This window comes from Mastigoproctus giganteus, chromosome 6 (assembly GCF_048544385.1).
Source record: "Mastigoproctus giganteus isolate SK-2022 chromosome 6, ASM4854438v1, whole genome shotgun sequence".
NCBI lineage: Eukaryota > Metazoa > Arthropoda > Arachnida > Uropygi > Thelyphonidae > Mastigoproctus > Mastigoproctus giganteus.
In genome coordinates, this window is record NC_143580.1 from 34,185,973 (window position 1) to 34,209,111 (window position 23,139).

General features: G+C 41.3%; 1 long non-coding RNA gene across 1 annotated transcript in view; it reads left to right on the forward strand.

The window, feature by feature from the left end:
* LOC150084147 (uncharacterized) overlaps positions 1 to 23,139 on the forward strand; it is a 367,749-nt gene that overhangs the window by 242,595 nt on the left and 102,015 nt on the right. Inside the window, exon 3 of the long non-coding RNA XR_016547048.1 lies at positions 9,053 to 9,254. This is a non-coding gene — a long non-coding RNA (uncharacterized LOC150084147). The remainder of the gene's footprint in view (positions 1 to 9,052; positions 9,255 to 23,139) is intronic.

Below are 23,139 nucleotides of genomic sequence, written 5' to 3' on the forward strand. Positions count from 1 at the left end.
TCGTGAATGACTTTGCCGCCCTCATTGGTAGAATCGCCGTTCTCCCTACAGCTGGTGGAACAGACCTGAGTTCGAATCCCGTCGATGACGTGAGGAATTTTTATGGATATTTTTCACAACGTGGCTGAGTTAGTCGATCTCAAGCGAGGATAGCATGGTTTTTTCTCTCGGAAACTCGGGTTTTTCTCCAGCAAATAGAAAATTGACCACAGAACACGTGCAATTTACGGACAGTATATACGGACAATATGGCCTTAGTCGCTGATGCTCCTAAAACCCTACTATAAACAACAACTGTGGTGATGACATCCATCACAAATAACAAGACCCTGCAACTTTCCGAATACCTGGCCGTCTTTAGGTTGAGGATTAGCCCTCCAAAAAATCAGAAACGATGCTGTTCTTGTCAAAGCAAATACCTGCTTTTGCTGTTTCTTCGAGACGACTCCATCTAAATCGTAAGCAGCCATAGGGATTTAAGAATGGCCTTCAACCACAAGCTTCGTTCCCCACCCACATTGAAACCGTGTAAATAAAATGAGAAGGGCTAGATAGCATCTTATTAATGTAAACGACCTACACATTACAACTGATTATATCCGGAAGAAATATAACCTAAACGGCTTGCTGAACACAAAGATCTACCCTACTGTGCTGAACATTTAGACACCTGCTATTACAACATGAAACAAAAAGATTCATGCAGAAGCGTACTAGCTCCTGGAATGAGTAAACGTACAGGCATCCCCCACAAATGTTGACCACTGAAGTGGCCAAGCAAAAAAGTATACCTTGGCTATTAACAACCATTAATGGCACGAATATATGCATCTAAACTTTTTTACAGGTTAATCTCTATCCATAATTTCTGGAACATTTGCACATATAATAGATCTTGTCATGCACTAAGAATAATCCGCATGCTCTTCCGAAGCTACGTAAACTAAAACCAATTCGTACCAGTTGAAGTCCTCCCAGACTCCAAATACTGATAGTAACAACGGCATGGAAACATTGCGAAAACATATTTAATCATAGAATTATTATTTTTTTTATTGTTCTGGTTTCCCCCTTTACCTGCTTTAGCCCCTTCCTCCGCTCGTGGTTAGTTTGGCCATGTTTGAATTGACTGTCAGAAAGGCTTTTTCTTGAACTTAACTATTGGATCATATCCAGCTTGCAGTTTCTGATTTCTTACTGGAGAAACCAAGCTTTCTCCAGTAAGAAATAAAGGCAATTATTATGGGCGGCTTTTTAAGCAGTCCATTTTAATATCTCCCATGCCCACAAACGCCATGTTTTGTCAAAAGATGCAAAAAATCCTTATACAGACAATATTTTTCACTTTCTTCAAGCAATTAATTCTCGGAGTGCTTGACTGTGGGAACATAATCTAATCTTATTCAGAATGCCGAAACCATTCAGAATAGATTTGATTTTTTTTTATGAAACCCTCAAAACACAAAAGGTATTAGAAGACTCCACTAATGTTATTAGTGGAGTCCCCCAGGGTTCAGTGTTGGGTCCATTGTTGTTTTCTGTATATATTAATGATATTGATGATGGTATATCGGGCTTAATGTCCAAGTTTGCAAACGATACGAAGGTCGGCAGGGTTGTTAATGACAGTACGCTACAGGATCTAGAAAAGTTGAGCAGGTGGGATTAGACATGGCAACTGAAGTTTAACATTGACAAATGTAAAGTACTGTATATGGGAAGAACCCCAGAGTAACGTATCAACTGTGTGGTACTGCACTGACAGTGGTAGAGAGTGAAAAGGACCTGGGAGTAATTGTGCAGGCAGATATGAAGTTTTATGAGCAGTGCAGATGGTCTGCAAGAGCAGCTCATGGTGTCTTGTCAATATACAGGAATTTTTTTAGCAGTGATAAGGAGGTGATTATCCCCCTGTATAATAAGGCAATAGTCAGGCCACATCTTGAGTACTGTATACAGGTCTGGAGGTCTCATTTTAAGGATGTAGAACTGTTGGAACGAGTACAGAGAAGGGCAACAAGATTAGTGAATGGAACAAAGGGTTGCCTTATGAAGAAAGGCTTATGTTTTGCAAAGTGCAGTCTCTAGAGACTACGCACCTGCGAGGTGTCTAAAACCTTGTATGGGTTGAGCATGCTCAATGCTGATGGGATTCTTCCTCTTGCTCAGAATAATCGCCTGAGAGGGCATAAATTCAAATTGAGGAAATACAGTTGTAGAATAGATGTGCGGAAGTTTGCCTTTAGCCAGCGGGTAATTGATTGTTGGAACAAACTTCCAACTGTCGTTGTAGAAGTTGATAGCTTAAATAGATTCAAGGCAGAACTAGAGTGGATGGGTGAAATGAAAAGATTTTTTTTTTGGCTGATACTATATGAGCTTGCTTCCTTGCATCATGTGCCTTTACTAATGCTATAGCACTTAGTACGGTCTTGGGTTGAAGATTCAGAAGATGAAAGAAGATACTTATTGATATTAGGTTGAATTCCTGTAGACTGTAATTTTAAGGAAATACCTATGAAGTGTCCACACAACACATTCCTCTCGACCACTGCTTACACTTATTCACACCTGAGTGGTCACTTCCAGATACAGACGTATTTCGAGACTTGCACATGGGAGTCCCACAGATTTGTTTGTCGCAAAACGAGACGGACTGAGTTTCGCCCAAATTCGGTTCACATGACTGAACTGTTACCCGAATATCAAATCTGTCAGCATTTTAGACTCCCAGGTAGCAAGCCCTAGGTTGTCATGCCTGAGAGAATGTCTGTGAGCCTCAAGGACCAAGATTAATAATATACACTGTGCTGCCACTTTATTAGGTACACCTACCTAGTAGCGTATTGAACCTCCTTTAGCCTTTAAAACAGCCTGAATTCGTCTAGGCGTGGATTGAACAAGATGCTGAAAATGTTGTGCAGGAATTAGCATTAGTAGGGGCATACGATGCAAGAAAGCAAGCTTATGCAGCATGGAGTACCATGCAGACATGAGTGTGTCACGCAGTTCCTTGAGATTCGACGGAGGTGTAGCCCTGCAGCGAACAGCCCTTTCCAGCTCATCTCAAAGATGTTCAATATGATTAAGATCCGCGGACTGAGCGGGCCACTGCAGCAAAGAAAAGTCATTGTCATGTTCCTGGAACCATTCCATAGTGATTCGGGCTTTGTGCACCGGCGCATTATCTTGCAGGAAGTAACCATCTGACTGAGGACAAACTGTCAACATGAACGGATGCACTTGGTCAGCAACGATGTTTAGGTAAGATGTGGCATTTAGACGTCAATCTATGGGTATCAATGGATCCAACGTGTACTAAGAAAACATTCCCCACACCATAACATTGCCCCCACCACCTTGCACAGTAGTCGTCAGACATGACGGGTGCATGGATTCATGTTGTTTTCGCCAAATTCTGAGCTTGCCATCAACACGATGCACCAGGAACTTCGACTCGTCAGACCAAGCAACTGTTTTCCAATCCTCGATAGTCTAGTGCTGGTGTTGCTGTGCCCACAGGAGGCATGCTCTCTTGTTCTTCATTGATAACAAAGGTACGTGATGTGGCCGTCGACTGTTATAGCCCATTCGCGACATGTTGCAGCCCATTCGCGGCGAGGCATGGGCGCTACAAGATTTCTAAATGTGTCTTGTAGTCTCTGCTACCAACACGTAACCAACAGATTCTTTAACTCCTGTAAGGTCGTGGTTGGGACGCCGCAGATCGGAGTTGCTGTTCCAAAACAAACCGCAGATGCTCGATGGGATTGATGTCAATGGAATTTGGAGGCCAGGGCAATACCTGGAAGTCTTCCTCATATTCTGCCAACCAGTCTGTAACAATCCGGGTGGTGTCTCATGGCGCATTATCCTGCTGAAAGACGGCACCATCAGAGGGAAAGACCTTTCGATGAAAGAGTGTCAGCAATGATGTTTAGATAACCAAAAAAAACCGAACTATTATTTTTAGGCCACCCGAATAATTAAATTCATCTGCTGTGTTGTGTATCTTATCTCTGGTAATTGCGTGTGTTCTATGGTCGATTTGTCTGTTTTTTCTGGACGAAAAACCCCAATTTCTAGGGAGAAAAATCTATCTTGCTATCTACGATTGAGACCGAGTAACTCAAGGTCCGGTTTCGAATCTTGTCGATGACGGGATTCGAACCCGGGCCTTCTCCACCTGGTGTATATGATGTTTAAGTAGGTGGTAGATGTCAAAGTGCTCAGCACATAGATTTTTGGATCCAGGGTATCCCAGCAGAACATCGCCCAAAGCATGACACTGCCGCTACCAGCTTGTTTTCGTCCCACGGTGGATCCAGGCACCATCAATTCTCTAGATAAACGACGCACACGTACTCGCATGCCCACGTGATTCATCGGACCAGACGACCTTCCAATCACTCAAGGTCCAGTTTCGATGCTCGCGTACTCGCGTCCCCCCATTTACCGTGGTTAGCATGGGCACTCGGAGCGACCTGCGGCTACCGAGTCTCATTTTAAGCAGGGTTCGATGTCCTCGAGCGAACAGGAGGGGTGAAATGGGAGTGGTGTTTTTTTTTTTTTGGCTGATGCTGAATAAGCTTGCTTTCTTGCATCATATGCCTCTACTAATGCTAATGCTACTGTGTGTTGTGACATATTACTGCCGTCACCAGCATTCCCATTACCGACGAGTTGCGCCACAGTCGCCCTTCTGTTGCCACGTACCATCCGAGATAGCCTTCGCTTGCGAGCATCGATGAGCCCTCGTCGTCCGACGCCTTGCCGGCGGTTCGTGGGTTTCCCCTCTTCGGACCATTTTCGGTAGGTACTAATCACGGCTGACTGTGAGCGCCCCACCAGCCGTGCCGTTTCGGATATGCTCTGATGTGGCTGACTTAGTCGGTCTCAGGCGTAGATAGCAAAGTTTTTTCCCCAGAAACTGGGGTTTTTCGTCTAGCAAAATAGACAAATCGACCATAAAACACACGCAGTTAACAGACATAAGACACACTGCACGGCAGATGAATTTAATTATTCGGGTGGCCTTAAAAAATAGTTTGGTTTTTGGTTTTGGGTATGCTCTGACCCAGTCGTCTGATCATTACAATTTGGCCTTTGTTAAACTCGCTTAAGTCCGCTGTCTTTCCCATCTGAAGAACAAGAGTAACACTGATTAACGGAGCTCAGTATCAGGTGTTTTTTATACCGTGTCCCAACCCATGCACGTGCCTTAGTTCATCTGCAGTTGCTTCGATTTGCATAACGACTCGCTGGTCATAATGTTTTGGCTCATCGGTGTATATGGTTCAAATTTATGGATATGATATGTTGAATGCCTCATGGCCTTAGTGGCCTCGATTCCAATCCAAAAGAACCCAACTCCTTTCTAATAATGAACTCAGGTATTTAGTATACACCGACTATATGTTCCTTGTATAATCTTCCTATCGACCTTGAGAAATTTGCTTTTGTCATAATTTTTATGATATATACTAGGGGGGGGTCGTCCCCTGCTCTCTTTGCTCGCCAATCCCCGCGCATTTGCTCGCCAATCCCCTACGTAAAATTTAGAGGTACGACTGAGTAAGTTGCATCTTTTCTACCTAAAAGAGACACCTGTTGAAATGCACTGATCGATATCTAATCAGGAATGACTATGTAATTATTTACCTTTGCATTTGTAGTGACATAATTGTCTTCTCCACTTGTACCATGTGACCCGCTTTCCCCTTCTTCCATTGGCCATCCCACCACGCAGCATTCTCAAGGTGGAATAAATATCACTACATAATTATTTACCTGTATTTACATAGGTCGCTTAGGAAAAGGCCTTTTGCTTCAGGTTCCATAATGCATGAGGAATATTGTTGCATTCGAAAGAGCAGGACTAAAATATTTACAAACTATACAAACATTTAAAATATTTACAAAACACTACACTATTTACAAACATACAAACGTTATGGAGGCAGTTGTCTTTCTATGTGTCCCAAGTACGCACTCTACATTGTCAACAGCAAGTGTCTGTCCAGTAACTCATTTGTCTTCTTTCCATTTAACGTTCACCAAACTCGTGCACGTGCTTCACTGTCTAATACATGATCACGTCCGGCATCATTTGATGTTTCATTGTAACGTTTTTATATACCTTACACTGAGTGATAACTGAACAAGCGCAGCACTGTTGAAGAGTTGACTACCCAATACAACATGAGCCAACCCGGAACAATATCTGAATAAAATGCGTCGCACGCTCGCTCGTATGGGTTATACCAGCAGACGATCCCTACGACATCCTCTTCTAACTGGAAGGTGTGCTGGTTGGATAGTCACGTTATTTACTCCATACCGTGGATGGTCGTGTACGAATTTGGCGTCAACAACATGAGGCGCTTCATCCATCATGCATGGTATCAAAAGTGCAGGCCGGTGGAGGCGGTTGTATGGTATGGGGTATGTTTCAGTGGCAGGAACTTTGACCCCTGGTGCATGTGGAGCAACGTATCAGTGGTCTCCGCTATCGTCTACTGCTTGCTGACTGTGTATACCTTGCTATGTTACACTTTTTTTCGGAATGGCGCTGGTGTCTTCGAAGATGACATTGCGCTGAGCCATCGGGCACTCGTTGTGAAGGAATGGTTTGAGAAACACAGTTCTGTCTTCCAGCATATCGATTAGCCTCCGAACTCCCCCGATATCATTCCCATAGAGCACTTGTGTGACACTATGGAAAGGCATATGAGGCGTCTGGATACACCAATCACCTCCATACCTGCATTGCTGGGTGCATTACACACAGCCTGGTTGGCCATACCTCCCGAACGCTTGTTGAATGAATGCCACGTCGGATAGCTGCTGTACTGAGGGCAAAAGGAGAACCTACGAAGTTTTAGCTAGGTGGTCATAATTCAGTGATCACTCAGTGTATATTAAGTCACTGGCTTTGTCATCAAATCTGCCGATCGCTTTTTCAGTCAAGAGACAGAAGGCTGAAACTTTGTACTTATTCCCAATTCGCGTGACAATGCCTTCTATCGAAATTCAGCTAAATCTATTAAGCGGAGCACAGCGCGGCCATTGTATGTCTTATATCGGCTACCTGGATTTACACCTGACCAGGATTTTGGGCCTTTTTCTCCACTTCTTATCTGATTAGAAGGGTGTAATTTTGTAGATAATCTCTTTTGACGTAATAATGTTTCCAATTAAATTTGAGTTGCTCCATCGCGTGGTCCACTGTACAACTATTACATGCCTAATATCAGCTACCTGCTTTACATGGCTGTATGCATGTAATACAGTTATATAAAGCGTGCAATATTTTATCGTCTATCCTTGCATTGTGGAAAGATTTTTTGTTGGTGAAAATCTTTTCACATAAATTTTCAATCATACTTTGTTTATAAAAAATCTATGAAAATTTCTATTAAAAAAAATAAGAAAAAAAACAAGCAAGTTTTTCAAAAATCTACGTTAATTCCGATCAAAATATAAGGTGTTGCCTTTACCGTTTATTAAAATGAGACGTTTTATGTTGCAGGGAAAGGCCACACCTTATATTTTATCGGAATTAAGGTATATTTTCGAAAAAACTTGTTTTTATATTATTATTTTTTTTTTCATTTTTGAATATTAATATTAACTGATGAAGGGACCCATCGTTCTGATATAGTATAGGTATGATCGTAAATACGAGGGGTTTCCGAAAAGTAAGGTAACAATTTTTTTCTCTCGATGATGTTTAATAATGCGAAGTTGAAATTACCCATCAAGAAATAAGTGAACATACACTACTCCACAAAGTCTCCAGTTTTAATGATGCACTTGTTCCAACGTTGGATCAGTTTATCAATACCAGTACTGAAGAAGTCCGTGCCTACACGCACCGCCTGGTTAACTTCCTTATCCGTGGTGAAATGCTTTCCCGAAAGGTGTTTTTTCAGAGGGCCCAACAAATGGAAGTCTGAAGGCGCTAAATCTGGCCTGTAGGGGAGATGTGACAGAGTTTCCCAACGATTACGGCGCAACCACTCACGAGTGGTATGGAGTTGCGTTGTCGTGCAACAAAATCACGCCGCTTGTCAGGAGTCCTGGTCGTTTACGTCGAACGTTGCACAGTAAAGCTGTGCTTTGATTGTTCCTTCCTTCGGCAAGAAATCCACTAACAGAACACTGTGGCCATGACTTTTCGGACACTGGGAACAGTTTTGAATTTTTTCGAGCACAGGAGATTGTGGATGTTTCCAGATCATGGAGTCTTGTTTGCTCTCCGGGGTAAAGTGATGAACCCACGTTTCGTCTGCTGTGACTATGCGAGCAAAAAAATCCTCTCATTCGTCTCTGTATCGCAACAGGTTCTCCAGACACATCCCCATGCGTTTTGCTTTGTCCTCCTCTGACAATTGTTGGGACACCCAGCGGCAGCACACCATTCGAAAGCCAAGGACATCGAGAACCGTTTCGTGAACAGTCGACTCACGTTCACTAATTATGCAATTTCAAGAAGTTTCACTCGCCTGTTTTCAAAAACGATGCCCTTAATGCGCGAAATGTTGTCTTGCTCGACGAAGACCTGCCCGCCCGATGTGGATCTTCAATGTCAACACGGCCCGCTTTAAATTCATTGCACCAAAAACACACCTGCTTCTTTGTCATCACCTTTTCGCCATACACAGTAGCCAGTTCACGGTGAATGTCACTTGGTGAAGACCGTTTTGCTCGCTAGAAGCGATCTTTAAGAACACCTGTTTTGGACCACACTCGCACGGTATCCGCCACTTTGCAACTGGAAACCGACAGTACTGTACTGCATTGGCTGTCTTTTTGAACGCTATTAACGGGTCTATCTGTCCACCGCGTTTCGTCTCATTCCGGGTAACCATTATTAAGAAAAGAAAAAGTGTTACCTTACTTTTCGGAAACCCCTCGTATTGTAAATAGTTTAGTTTTTTGTAAATATTTGCATAGTCTTGTATTGTATAATGTTATTATAATAACATTATAACGCACTGATCGAAATCTAGCAAGCCTCAGCTTCATGTTATACCAATTATTTCCCTAGGCCGTTATAATGACACATGATCATCTTGGATCAAAAGCTTAGCCTATCCACCATCTTGATGCTCTTCTGAATAACATGCTACAGACAGCAGACTGAAGAACGGGCAGTTAGAAGCAACATAAGAAGATGAAAGACCTCAGATTCCATCCATAGAGGTGTTGCACTACAAGTAAAACTAGTAGGACTAGAAGTAGCAGTACAAGTAAGTTACTCGATTCAGATGTTGGAAATCTCATATAGCAGTAGAAGACAGAAGGTAATATAATACTACCATTCACTCAAAGCATGGCATTAACTTTCAGGATTCCGTGTCACAGCAGCAAATGGACAGTAGTCAAACTACACTGTTGTTCAAATAAAGTGCATCATCTAGGAATTTCATATTTCTAACACTTTTCGCGATGGTATGTTACATTAATGACTAGCATCACAAATATAAATATAAACAAAAGATATTTATTAATAGTTAAGGCAAAGCTAAGTAATATTTGACAGGTGCTCTCAAAATATTCCAAAATGAGCATTTTCAACCTTTATACCTTTGGTAAACACGATAATTATGGCTGAAATGTTATCAGAAGCCCTCAATTTCCTCCAGATTATCATTTTAAATGGAAAACAAAATTAAAAGTTCAACGGGTGCAAACTAATATTTAGCTGAACCGCCTCTGGCCCTGGTGACAGCAGCACACCGTGGAGGCATTGACAAGATCAATTTCTGAAGATAATCAACTGATAGTTCGTGGTTCCAAACACGAATTATGGCTTCCTACAGTTCACGACGGGTCTTTGATTTCTTTCTGGCAACTGCAGATTCCACACGATTCCAACAGTTCTCTATAGGATTCAGGTCCCGGGATACACGGACAAATAGATTAAAAGTAGCCACTGCAGAGGTGAAAGTGATTCTTGTACTGCTTCTATTGTAATGAGCAGCAGCCTGGAAAACAAGATGCAGGGTACTTCAGAGACTGCTGGGAGTCATTGCGGTACCAGTGAACACATGGGTTGTGTTAGGGTAGATAAGAATAGGAACAGGTGCATGTATACTTGCGTGTACACCAGTGCTAGGAGTTTGGTAAATAAATTTGATGAATTTGAGGTATTGCTCAAAACATCAAAGGCAAATATTGTTGGGATATCAAAAACGTGGTGCCACACAGATATAAGGAAGGCAGAACAGAAATTTGGAGAGTACAATGTGTACAGAAAGGATAGACAGGATAGGAAGGGAGGAGGGGTTATGCTATTAGTTAAGAAACACATAAAATCCAAGGAAGTGAAGCCAGTCGACATCGATGGACAGGGCAGTGTCGAGTCAGTTTGGTGTTACATAAGCATTGGGAGATCAAAATTGAGAGTTGGAGTGTGTTATAGGCCTAATGATTCTGATGAGTATAATAAGAAACTGAACAGGGAAATAGACTGGGCCAGTAAATCAGAGAGTCTTATAATAGGGGATTTTAATTACCCAGATATTGACTGGAATTTGTGGGTTGGTCACTCACACACTAGGAAGGCTTTTGTGGATTTATTGGACGATTGTTTTCTACATCAGCATGTTCAGGAGGCACTCGAGGGAGTAATACTCTTGATCTGATTATCAGTAGTGATTCTTCATGCATTGAGAATCTGCAGATAAAGGAACCACTAGGTGGCAGTGATCACAGTGTGCTAAAATGGCATTTACTCAAAGAAGTAACTACCATCAGGAGTAAAAGGGAAGGGTTTTTGCTCTTGTAAAGGTGATTACGATGGTCTGAGACAGTATTTAAATTCTATACAGTGGAACCAACTGATGATGTTACCAACAGAAAATTCAAAATGGGAAGCATTCAAAGAACTTATCTTGGAAGCTACTAGGCTTTACATACCAACTAAGAAATATTGTTCGAGGTTTAGGCCTAAATGGATGTCAGATGAACTAATGAGACATATGGCAGAGAAGAAAAATGCATGGGATACATACAAATTAATGGGTGACATGGAAGCTTATGATAGACATAAGCTGGTCTGTAACCAAGTCACAAAATACATTAGGCAGGCAAAGGGAGATTATGAGAAATCCTTGGCAAAGGATGCAAAGAAAAACAGAAAAGAGTTCTTTACCTATGTAAACTCTAGAAGGAAAGGGATGAATCAGATTGGTCCACTGGACATTGGTGGTTCAACTGTTGATGATCCTGCTCAGGAGGCTAAAAATCTAAACGAGTATTTTGCATCTAAATTCACACATGAGGAGTTATTCAGGAAGGGGAATGCCAGAGGTGAAGTAAACTCTGCCAGTGAGCTAGATGATTTTGTAATAACAGAGGAAAGTTGAGGATAAACATAAAAAAGCACGCGGGATGGATGGTATCTATCCAGTTATATTAAAGGAGGCAGCAAAGGAAGTAAGCAAAGCAAACCCTTAGCCATAATTATGAGAGCTTCTTTGGACTCAGGGGAGGTACCCGTAGACTGGAGGTGTGCAAATGTGACCCCAATTCTCAAAGCAGGATCAGAGGCCGACACAAGTAATTATAGACCTGTTAGTTTAACTTCTGTTCCAGGAAAATTAATGGAGGCACTGGTTAAAGAAGCACTGCAGGATCATCTAGACAAGAGTTCAGTTATAGTTCTGACACAGCATGGTTTTGTTAAGGGAAAGTCTTGCCTGACCAATTTGATTGGATACTATGATGCAGTCACAAAAGAACTGAATGCAGGGAATAATTTTGATATTACATATTTGGATCTTAGAAAGGCTTTTGATACTGTTGCACATGGAAGACTGCTGCACGAATTGGAGCAGTATGGCATTGGAGGCAAATTGCTGCTATGGATAAAGGGATGGTTGAGGGGGAGAAGACAGAGAGTGGTAATCAATGGACACTGCTCATCGTGGACTAATGTTATTAGTGGAGTCCCTCAGGGTTTAGTGTTGGGTCCATTGTTGTTTTCTGTATTTATAAATTATATTGATGATGGTATATCAGGCTTAATGTCCAAGTTTGCAGACGATACAAAGGTTGGCAGGGTTGTTAGGACACTACTGACAGTATGCTGCTGCAACAGGATCTGGAAATGTTGAGCAGATGGGCTGAGAGGTGGCAAATGAAGTTTAACATTGACAAATGTAAAGTACTACACATGGGAAACAGCAACCCCAGAGCAACGTATCAACTCTATGGTACTACACTGACAGTGGTAGAGAATGAAAGGGACTTGGGGGTGGTTGTGCAGGCAGATATGAAGTTCTCTGAGCAGTGCAGACGGGCTGCAAGAGTAGCTCATGGAGTATTGTCAATGATATACAGGAATTTTTCCAGCAGGGATAAGGAGGTGATTATTCCCTTGTATAAGGCAATGGTCAGGCCACACCTAGAGTACTGTATACAGGTCTGGAGGCCTCATTTCAAGAAGGATGTAGAGCTGCCGGAACGAGCACAGAGAAGGGCAACAAGATTAGTGAATGGAACAAAGGGTTGCTCTTACGAAGAAAGACTCAAGTTTTGCAAATTACAGTGTCTGGAGACTAGGCACCGGTGAGGTGATCTGATCTGATCGAGGTGTATAAAGCCTTGAATGGCTTGATCATGCTCAATGCTAATGGGATAATCACCTGAGAGGGCACTTTTCCTCAGAATAATCACCTGAGAGGGCATATATTCAAATTGGGGAAAGACAGATGTAGGATAGATGTGCGGAAATTTTCCTTTAGCCAGCGGGTGGTTAATTGCTGGAACAGGCTTCCATCCCTTGTTGTGGAAGTTGATAGCCTAAATGAATTTAATTCTTAGCTGGTGATGTATTTCGAACGAATGGACTGGGGAAATGGGAGTGGTTTTTTTTTTTTTTTTTTTTTTTAGCTGATGCTGCATAAGTTTACTTTCTTGCATCATATGCCTCTTCTAATGCTAATGTTTCCTGGCGAGCTAAGGATTGTAATGGACCGTTCTTCCAACCATGTTTTCACCTGTAACAAATGTAAACACATTACTGTGGAACCTCTAATGCAGAAATGAAACTAAAGTAACTACAGAAGTGCCTGCTTAAACTTTTCGCCCGTGACAAGGAGCAGAGTCGTCCTGAAAGATGCAGTTACCTGGCAGATTGAAATGGTTTCTAACGGTGAGCAGCAATTTGCTTTCTAATATAGCCAGGTATCCACTGGCATTTACGGAACCTTTTATGAACTGTAGGTGACGTACTTCGCGATACGAAATGCACCCCCATACCTTTGGCTGGTAGGGAATTTCACTGTAGACACCATACAGTCTGGATGGTATTCTTCACCACGTCTACGGCGAATCGTTTGTCTCCTATCAGAGCCATGCAAGTTGAATTTCTTCTCATCCGAGAAAATAACTGACTTCCACTGCTCGGGGTTCCATTTGACATGCTTCTTCCACCAAATCAATCGGGCCTTTTTTATTTTTAGTGTGAGGAGGGATTTCTTAGGACGACGATTTTTGAAGAGGCGTCTTCTGACTGTCGCTGCACTTGCTACCACTCCTGTATGTTTTTCCCATTCTTTTTTCAGCTCCGACGAAAAACTTTACGGTTTTTAAGTTATAAGCGCTTCAAAACGCGGTCCTGTTTTGGCGTAGAGACCCGTTTGCTTCTGGTTCCTTTTTCCTATCAGCAGAACCACTATTCTTGAGTTTGGAAAGAAATCTACTCACTCTTAACTGATTACAAGACAGTCTATAAGCAATACGACGGGAAGAACATCCTTCCTCACGTAAAGCAACAATAATACGCTTTCTTTGTGGCGTCAACTGCACGTAACTTGCCATCCTGACACAAGTAAGGAATGACTGCAACTCTTGCAGAGCGTGCTTATATAGCTGAAAGTGACAGCTAATGCAATATTACGTCATGATCTACGCGTGTCAATCTCATCTGATGCAATCTGTAAGAAATATTGCCATATACTTACGTTATTCGGACGACAATTACAATTTTAAGGAGTGATGCACTTTGTTTGAACACCAGTGTATATGCAACTGGTTCAGACAATTACGATACCTACCACCACCGAACTTTATTGTAGCTACAGTTTGCATGAAACGATTCCGTGGACATATACCATGTCCATTGCGAACATTTCACACATTAACTATCTAGTGTGATTCATCACTGTAAATTAACTTCTGCTTCCCTTCTAAGTATCGTGATAGACTTACTTGGCCACAGCGTTCTCTCTTATGCAGTCTTTCTGGAGGTATTGAGCCCAACGGCAAATACCAAGTCTTTAGACTCTCTCTCTCTCGTGAACTCGGAATGGAAACTTTGCAATTTCCTATTATATTTCAACTGCCAATAGATTCTGAGAGCGATTAATAGTTGCCTACCATGCTTTAGATCAGTGAATGGTAGTACTGTACTGTATTAACTTCTGTCATTGTTAGGAGCGCCGCGCCTATAAGGCACCCCTTCTGAAAAAAAAGAATAATAAAGAATTTTAGACAATTATTTTAATATATTTTGTAACGATCAGTGAATACATAAAAAATACATTTTAGAATTAAACGAAGGGAAAAAAATAGAATAATGTTGAATGTTCTAGCTTTTTCCGCAACAACAAAAGTCTTTTATCAGAACGTTTTATCATTTTGTTCCTTATAATGAAACAAATTTTTGATGATCATACAAAGGGTACTAGGAAAGTTTTGCAATACAGCTTTGTTTATTTAATTTTTTCAAAGTAATTTCCTCTACATTCAATACACCTCTCCATCCTCCGAAACCAATCTTTAAACCAGTTCTGCCAAGTTTCACTAGGGAGTAAAGCACACTCGTTGTCCCAAGCCCGTAGAAGGTCCTCATCACTGGAAAACCGCCTCCCTTTTAGCTTCATTTTCACATGCGGGAACAGTGCAAAGTCGCAGGGAGCAAGGTCTGGACTGTAGGGACGGTGCTCGACAAGTTTCAGTCCTGTCGTGGTCAAATATTCGGTGCAGGCTTTGGCGCGGTGAGCTGGAGCATTATCGTGATGGAGGTACCAGGTGTCCATTCTTGACTTTGGCCGCAGGTTCTTCATAGATCCAATGACTTTAGGCAGGCATTGTTCAGTATACCACTTAGCTGTGACTGTCTTCTGCGTGTCGAAAACGACACGTTCCACAATTCCACTCGATTTGAAAAATACAGCTATCATTTTCTTCTTTACAGATCGGGATTTTCTGACAATTACGGGTGTGTCGTCATCATCAAAGACCCAAACTTTGTTTTGAGCCTTGGTCGGCAGATCGTAATAGTACAGCCAAGTCTCGTCACCTGTCACGATGTTGTTCACATACCGAGATTGTCCCTTATCAAACTTTTTTAACATCTCCCGGCACCAAGTCACACGTCGTGTCATCTGCTCTTCAGTCAGTTGATGCGGCACCCAGAGAGAACAAAGTTTCTTCACGTGCAAATTATCTTGCAGAATCGAACGAATTGCTGGTGCATTTAGGCCCAAAGTATCCTTTATCTGTTGGTAGGTCACTCGCCTGTTTTCGTCAAGCATTTTCCTCACAGCAGTAACGTTTTCCTCCGTACCTGACGTTCGTGGCCTTCCCGGCCTCTCAGAATCCTCCAGAGTGAAATTTCCCCTTTGGAATTCTCTATACCACCTGAATATCGTTGTACGATGTGGACAATCATCATCTAGTGCAAGAGTCATTTCTTCTAAGCACTGGTCTATGGTTAAACCACGCACGAAATTATACCGCAAAACTGTCCTTATCTCATTTCGTGACCACGATGCCATCGCAAGCACTTTACACTCTCATTACTAATGAATAACAGAGCCCATCGACTTGGCGCGGCGGCTACTATGCACGTATGAACATGTCTCAACATGCAGCAACAAGCAGCTTCCTGTGATTCATTGTTGCGTCATATTGCAAAACTTTCCTAGTACCCTTTGTATATTGGTTTGCTAACTTTTTAGTAAAATTCATAATAAAGCAAACAAAACCAAGAATAATTAAAAAAAGTGAATGATTATAATCATTCTCTTTTTTTAATTATTTAAATTTTTAAAATTTAGATTACAGTATATTTTAGGGCTGATGAGGAGCCAATAAGCTTCGAAACGGTGCCTTATGGGTGATGGTATCCGCTGAGAATAATAACAATAGTCTTCTCCTATAGTGAAGCGTTACTTATTCGAGGTAGTGCAATATCATCGCAACTCGTTGTGAAGGTATTCACAATATCAGATATACTTAATGATGCCAATTATATCTACTTAACTAGTTGGCTATGTACAAAAATGATGCATTTGTAAACTATTAAACTCCGGATGGCGCCTTTGTGCGGTGCGCAATCTCAATTGTATTTATTCCTCAATTGTATTTATCTCATGCCGAGAACGACATTATCATTCGATGAGCTGTATGGAATTTAATTGTTTAGAAAGTGCTCAATGGCAACCAGACCATGAACATACCTTGTCTGCAAATTACGCGCATTTTATTCTCGGTTGTCTGTTTTGGGATGAAAAACTTGAAGAAAATCTATTGATGAAGACAGTACTCCCAGAAAACAATATCTGTAGTCTACATCTACAGCAGCGTTTAATTCTGGAAATACAGCGTGAGCACACTGAAATAGCAGCCATAGCGAGTCGGAATCAAAGTTTGATTTCCTCCTACTTTCCACATAGAGCAAATACAGGGAATGGCTAGAAGCTCTATGCATCTTGAATGGGATTGACAATGTTAGTTGTAACGGTGTATAGACATGGATAATTCTAATCATGGAATCTTTTGTAGTTCAGGAAGATTAGCAATGACAGAAAGTCAAACAAACGCTCACAGGCCTCATACTTGAAATTCAGCGTCTAATGATAACCAGATGTGTGAGCTACTTGGGGATGCTACAGGTCATGCATTAAATGGACCACGTATACGTTTACATTTTCATACTGGATATATTGATAGTCTTCAGATCTGTTATGTATAAACTGATGAAGAAAGTGTAAATATTTTCGAAAGTTTTCTGTACAATATTATGCTTCTATGCGATATATTTTAGTTTTATTTTTATGTGTATGTCACAATCTTTTAATTTAGTTTATTTAAAAAAAAATTCGCGTGTCTGTTTTGAGTTGGCTTTTTAATTTGAAATCAAGAGTATTTTGCCTCTGAGAATCATCACACACCCCACTTTTTATCCATTGAGACAGCGTGGATGAACCATAGTCAGTAATCAAATTTTGTGGGCGTTTTATTTGTAGTAATTTCTACTTTTATGTTTCTTTATGTAAAGATTTTTTTTAAGACATCAAAAAGAGATCATTGATCACGTAATGGCGTGCAAGTGGCCATCTGAACGGTAGTTCTTTTCAAGTTCTACCAGCCATAAACTTTACAAAGGTTTTCTTTCTTTTTTACTTATTGTATTTTTTGTGTTCATGAACATAAATCTGCAAACAAAATATGAGTTCACACGAACAATTTAATTGCCGCATTACTTGTCACGGACTTAGAAAAGCAAAATATTTGGGAATAAAACAAATAATGAAATATTCGGGAAGCGTTAAACATCGATAAAGGTTATTTTATTTGCACACACCCCTTTCCATTCCGAGGGTAATCAAGCGCCTACTTAGATTTGGAATGGATATTTTCCGGTCCTGTTAGGAACGTCAATGTCCCCCTTCCATTACATTTGTTCGAAGATTCGTTAGTAGCGTAGCAATTCCGAATACTCGCTGAGAGATAACAAACCCTTCAACTCCCACGTGCAACTATCACACAGCAGTTCTCCAGCTGTCAGTGCCAATGACCACTGCAGTGCAGGTCCAGGACAGCTTGGGTTGGGATAGAGTTCGTCTGGCCTGTTTCCGACCGATGGTGCCCTTTACCAAGGCCACGCCGAGTCGTCCTCGACTTCTCCAATTTTCGTTAAAGGGGTGTGCGCTGCTTGCTCACGTCACGTGTGACTTTCCTGTCTTGGGGACAGGAAAGTAGCCGGATGACACTAAGCTCGACTGGCAACAAGTGTCTGACAAGTTTTTCCTGCCCGTCAAGGCGTCGCCTAGCAACGAACAGCATTGCTCTCGTCAAATAACCCCTTCATACAGATGGCATTCACCTTCGCCATTATTATTATTTTTTCCCTCCAGTTCAAGCCTTTTTGCATCGTCTTAAATATCATATTAAAGGCTATTTATACTGTGTGCACAAATGATCATTCTGACTCGTTACACTGAGATCGCATTTATTTTTTTCTTGGCCTCAGATTTCATTCATAGATGGGCGAAACTGAATTTAAGTTTATGGAATAACATATGAGGAATCTCGTGTGTTGTACCAGTGGAGAAAGGCATTAATTCTCACTTTCTCTGTCCACATAGTATCAGTCTGTACAGCTTACTGTTTCACCAAGGAAGACTTTTTCATCAATTTAATTTCAACTGTTAATGTTAAGTTTTGGCGGGAACAATCTGTAAAAGGCATATGAAAGCCTAATAGAGAAATTTTTAGTTATAAAATAATAACTTATTATTTTATGTATATTTTCCATCATCTCAAGTTACACGTTATTAATGCATAACTCAACAACGCTTTGTATTTAATATTTTGTTTATAACTAACTGTAAATGGGGACAATAGAGGGGAAGGAATAATTAGGTATTATGGTTGAAAGAATTAATTTCCAATTAGATAAAAAATAATAATAATAAATAAAAAACGGTAATGGATTGGACAAGCCTCGAATCATAGTGCGATTTATTATAGAGATAAATATGTCCTGACTGGAATGCAGTATAGCACACAGAATTTTTTTTACCCTGCTCATAATGATCATACTTTGCGTGCAGAAAACGAATTACAATTCTTACTTTTGTATTTGTCGAACTCTGCAATCTCAGCGATATTTTGGCATGGATGTCACTTGATGCTCTTTTCGGTTTTCGTGCTTCCAGCTTATATGACTACTGAATATGGTGATATTCTTGTATCTCTCTATCTTGCTAACTCCTCTAATCATTATCAAATTGAAAACTTGTAGTACGCTCCTCAAATAATGTTCTAACCCCATAGGCCTGAAGACGGGAAACAGTGACTTCCCGAAACGTAGCCAACAATTGTTTAAGTGTTTGGCATTGAAGTGATTCAATCCTTTAAATTGTAATCATTTCAAAAATAAATTACAGTACTTAATCTACCGAATGATATAATGGTGTAGTATCTATCGATTCATTAACATAATAATGAACAATCTTATAGACCCCCCTTCCAAGCAGGGCCGCCGCAAGTGGGTAGGCGTTTCCTATGGGTGACATTTCAGGAGGGCGTTTTTTTTCTTTTAACATTGCTTTCTGATTGGTTAACATTTATCAGTATTCAACATTTAGGGCGGAAATTTTCGTCTACTAGTGGCACATAGGGTCGCATTGCTACTGAAATATTCTCACTGGTCACTGTAATTTCTGTTCCTGCAATACTCTCCATAGAAAACACTGTATTGAGTTTTCCTCCTATTCTCTTGCGCCTTCTTTTACCTGTTAGGCACAGCGCTTCATTAGAAAATTATACCAGTCGCGAATCTATCATTATTAACTTAACAAGTAACGGATACCGACAACCACAGAAAATTCACTAACGCTTGTGAAAAAATCATATTTATTTATAATTGTAAAAAAAAATCCTTGTACAGAGTATGCACTAAGAGGGTTACCATGGCAAATATTAAAAATGATGTGTCAATTATAGATGTTTTACTTCAAGGGAGGCGCTGGGAAAATTTTACAGGTCAAGGGAGGCGCAGACTAGAAGAACACATCTAAATGGCAGACCCTCATTAGAATTGGATAAGTTAATGTGTGTGTGGCAAAGTTTGGGTTCTGCATTTCTTACTGCTGCACAGAGAAACTATATCACCTGAGAAGAAGTGTTCGAGGCAGTCAGGGTTATTAACCTTAGTGTATGTGTTACGGGTGCAACGTTCCCTCCCTTCTCATTGAGAGTCTGAAGATATCAGGGACGTGCATTAGCCGGGGAGGGTGCTGACAGCAACAAATTTTCAAAGGATGACTTGCAGGTTCGAAAGAATCACTGACTTCGAGATGGTTGGTGGGTTCCGAGTAACTTTATTTAGCCATTGGAGGATCCAGTATTCAATGTTGAGGAATTTTTGTGGTCCTTCAGGTTGTCACAGACATTCTCTCAGATATACCAGACAAGCTGTACTTGCTATCTGGGAGTCTAAAACGCTGATGGAACTGATATTCAGGTGACATTCAAGTCAAGTGGACCAAATTTCGACGAAGTCCGGGCAGTCTGTGACAGCCAAATCCTCTGCTTGCACCTTCACGATGGTGGGACTGTTAGTAATCCTGGGTATAACCTCCATGCACAAGCACTATGGGGGACCACTCAGGTGTAAACCAACGTAAGCAGGGGTAGAGGTATGGCACCCACACCACATGGAGGAATTCCGCCCCTCTGTGTTACAAGGCAATACTAGGTGGTAGATGACTCTCATCAACCGGTGCAATACCACCACTTTGTTTATTGTAGGCTTGAAGTGGTGGAAGCTAAGTTCCGGTCAACCCTTCCCCATCTCTTCCATCATGCAGTATGACTGATGAATTTTGAGGTTATGATGAACATCAAGGCGAGATCCAATCTTCCTTACATTTCGAGGGTACAGCTCTAAAACGGTATTTGCAGGCCGGCCGCTAGTTAATACACCGCACCGAACCTATTGGTAACTCATTAGGAGGCTTCCGGATCAGCTGGTGTATAATCTTGCTACCTCTACTCTGCCAGATAGTGATGGAGGGAGTCTGAGTAGTGTATGCAGGGGGCATTGTCGAGGCCACGTTATGTCAAGGATCTGGGTATATTCTTACCATGTGTGCGCCATATCCAATAATTTCATTACTTCATACAGCATATCCTCCCCCCACTTTTTCTTACTATTGAATACACCATGAATTGTCAAACTAATAGAGTAAGGTTATCTGCGAAAAAGATCTAAACCTCCCAAACACTTCATAGTTCATTTGACAAATATACGTGGTCTCAATTCTAATCTCAACGATGTCCATTTCCACTTGCAGTCTTCCAAACGCCATGTACTTTTTCTGACAGAATCTCAGTTATCGGTTGATTCAGCTACCGCTCATCTCAGTTGCCCAAATTATTCGCTGTATGATTCCTTTCGCCTCAAAGGTGGTACTTGTGCATATGTCCGTTCCTATATTCCCTGTTAGAAACTTGGTAATTTGGAATCTCCTCTCTTCGATTTTCTCTGGCTCAAAATATCTCTACCTCATTGTGTCAAATTCATCTGTTGTCTCTACCCTTCTCCCAACTCTACTAGTCACATGGAGCTCTTTGACTTCCTATCTTTGCAACTTGACTTTCTCCAGTCAACTTTCCTAACAGTGAGGTAATATTCCTGAGTGATTTTAATGTTCACAACTCCAGCTGGCTTCTATTTTCTAGTCACACCGACCCACCTGGTCGAGATGCTGAGGCTTTTGCAATTACTAATGACCTTGTACAGATTGTTCATTTGCCTACAAGAATACCGGACAATCCTAACCATACAGCCAACACGCTTGATCTTTTTCTCACAAACAACCCTTCTAAGTACACGGTCGAAGTGAGTGTCCCTTTAGCCACCTCAGATCACAACTTGGTGATTGTCTCGTCTCCAATGGAGCCTTTATCTCATGGCTATTCCCAACCTCGTGTTGTTTGGCATTACAAGAATACAAAATGGAATGACCTGCGAGATTTCTTTTCTTCTTTTCCTTGGTTGGATTACTGTTTGAAAACTTCTGATGTCAACGTTTGCTCAGATTGTGACAGTGAAATTATTCTTGTAGGAAGGGAATCCTTTATTCCACACTCCACTTTAAAATCTCGTCCTTTGTCTAAACCTTGATTTTCCAATAAATGTGCTAAGGCTTTTCAAGAGAAGAACGTAGCATGTCGTAATTGCCTTGTTTCCAATTCTTCAGTTTCATTTTCTGTCTAGACCAAAGCTCGCCACAATTGTAAAGCAATTATTAATCAGTCCAAACTAGATTTGAACAGGCTAAGAGTAGAAAACTTGCTTCTTATCTAAATGGTAGTCGAGTATTTTGGTCTCTTACCAAAGCTATTGGCCGCAACTTTTGCCCATCTCTACCAAAACCAGATTGTTCTGTTGTCACTTCAACCAAGGATAAAGCTGACCTGCTAGCATCCCATTTTTCTTCCAACTCATGTATTGATGATCTTGGTAAAACACTTCCCACCATTTACAACACACTCCATTCAATGCCTCCTATGGTCTTCCGTTAAAAGGATGTCAGAAAGATCTTGACGAATCTTGATGCTACGAAAGCTGCAGGTCCTGATGGTATTTCTCTACTTGTTCTCAAAACTTGTGCTCCTGAACTTACTCCTGTTCTTTGCCTACCGCCTTTTTTCACTTTCTCATTCCATAGGTGTTTTTCCTTCTGCTTGGAAATTTGCTCATATCCAGCCAGTTCCTAAAAAAGGGCGATAAATCCCTCCCATCCAATTATGGTCCCATTGCAATTACTTCTACCTTTCTAAAGTAATGGAGAAATCAATTAACTGCCGGCGCCTCCGTAGCCAGGTGGGCAGGAGCAGCAGTGCGTAGCACACGTTTCTTGATTAGACCGGAGTTCGAGCCCGTGACCACCAAATACGGAGGATGCGGAAAGGTCAGGGAATGACCACCGCATATCCTCAGAGCAATATGGCCTTAGATGCTAATGCTCCTAAAAACCAAATAATAAAACAAAACAAATTAACCGCCAACTCTTAAACTACCTAGAAACCTTCCGTCTGATCAACCATCGCCAATTCTTGCTTGTTACTCATTTATGGACAAATTCAATGGAAAAGTTCGGTGAAACACAAGCAGTTGCATGGCACCTCCTTAGTCAGGTGGGCAGGAGTAGTACACGCTTCTTGATTAGACCGGGGTTCGAGCCCGTGACCACCAAATACGGAGGATGCGGAAGGGTCAGGGAATGACCACCGCATATCCTCGGGCAATATGGCCTTAGTTGCTAATGCTCCTAAAGACCAAATAACAAACAAACAATCAAGCAGTTTCTCTTGACATCTCAA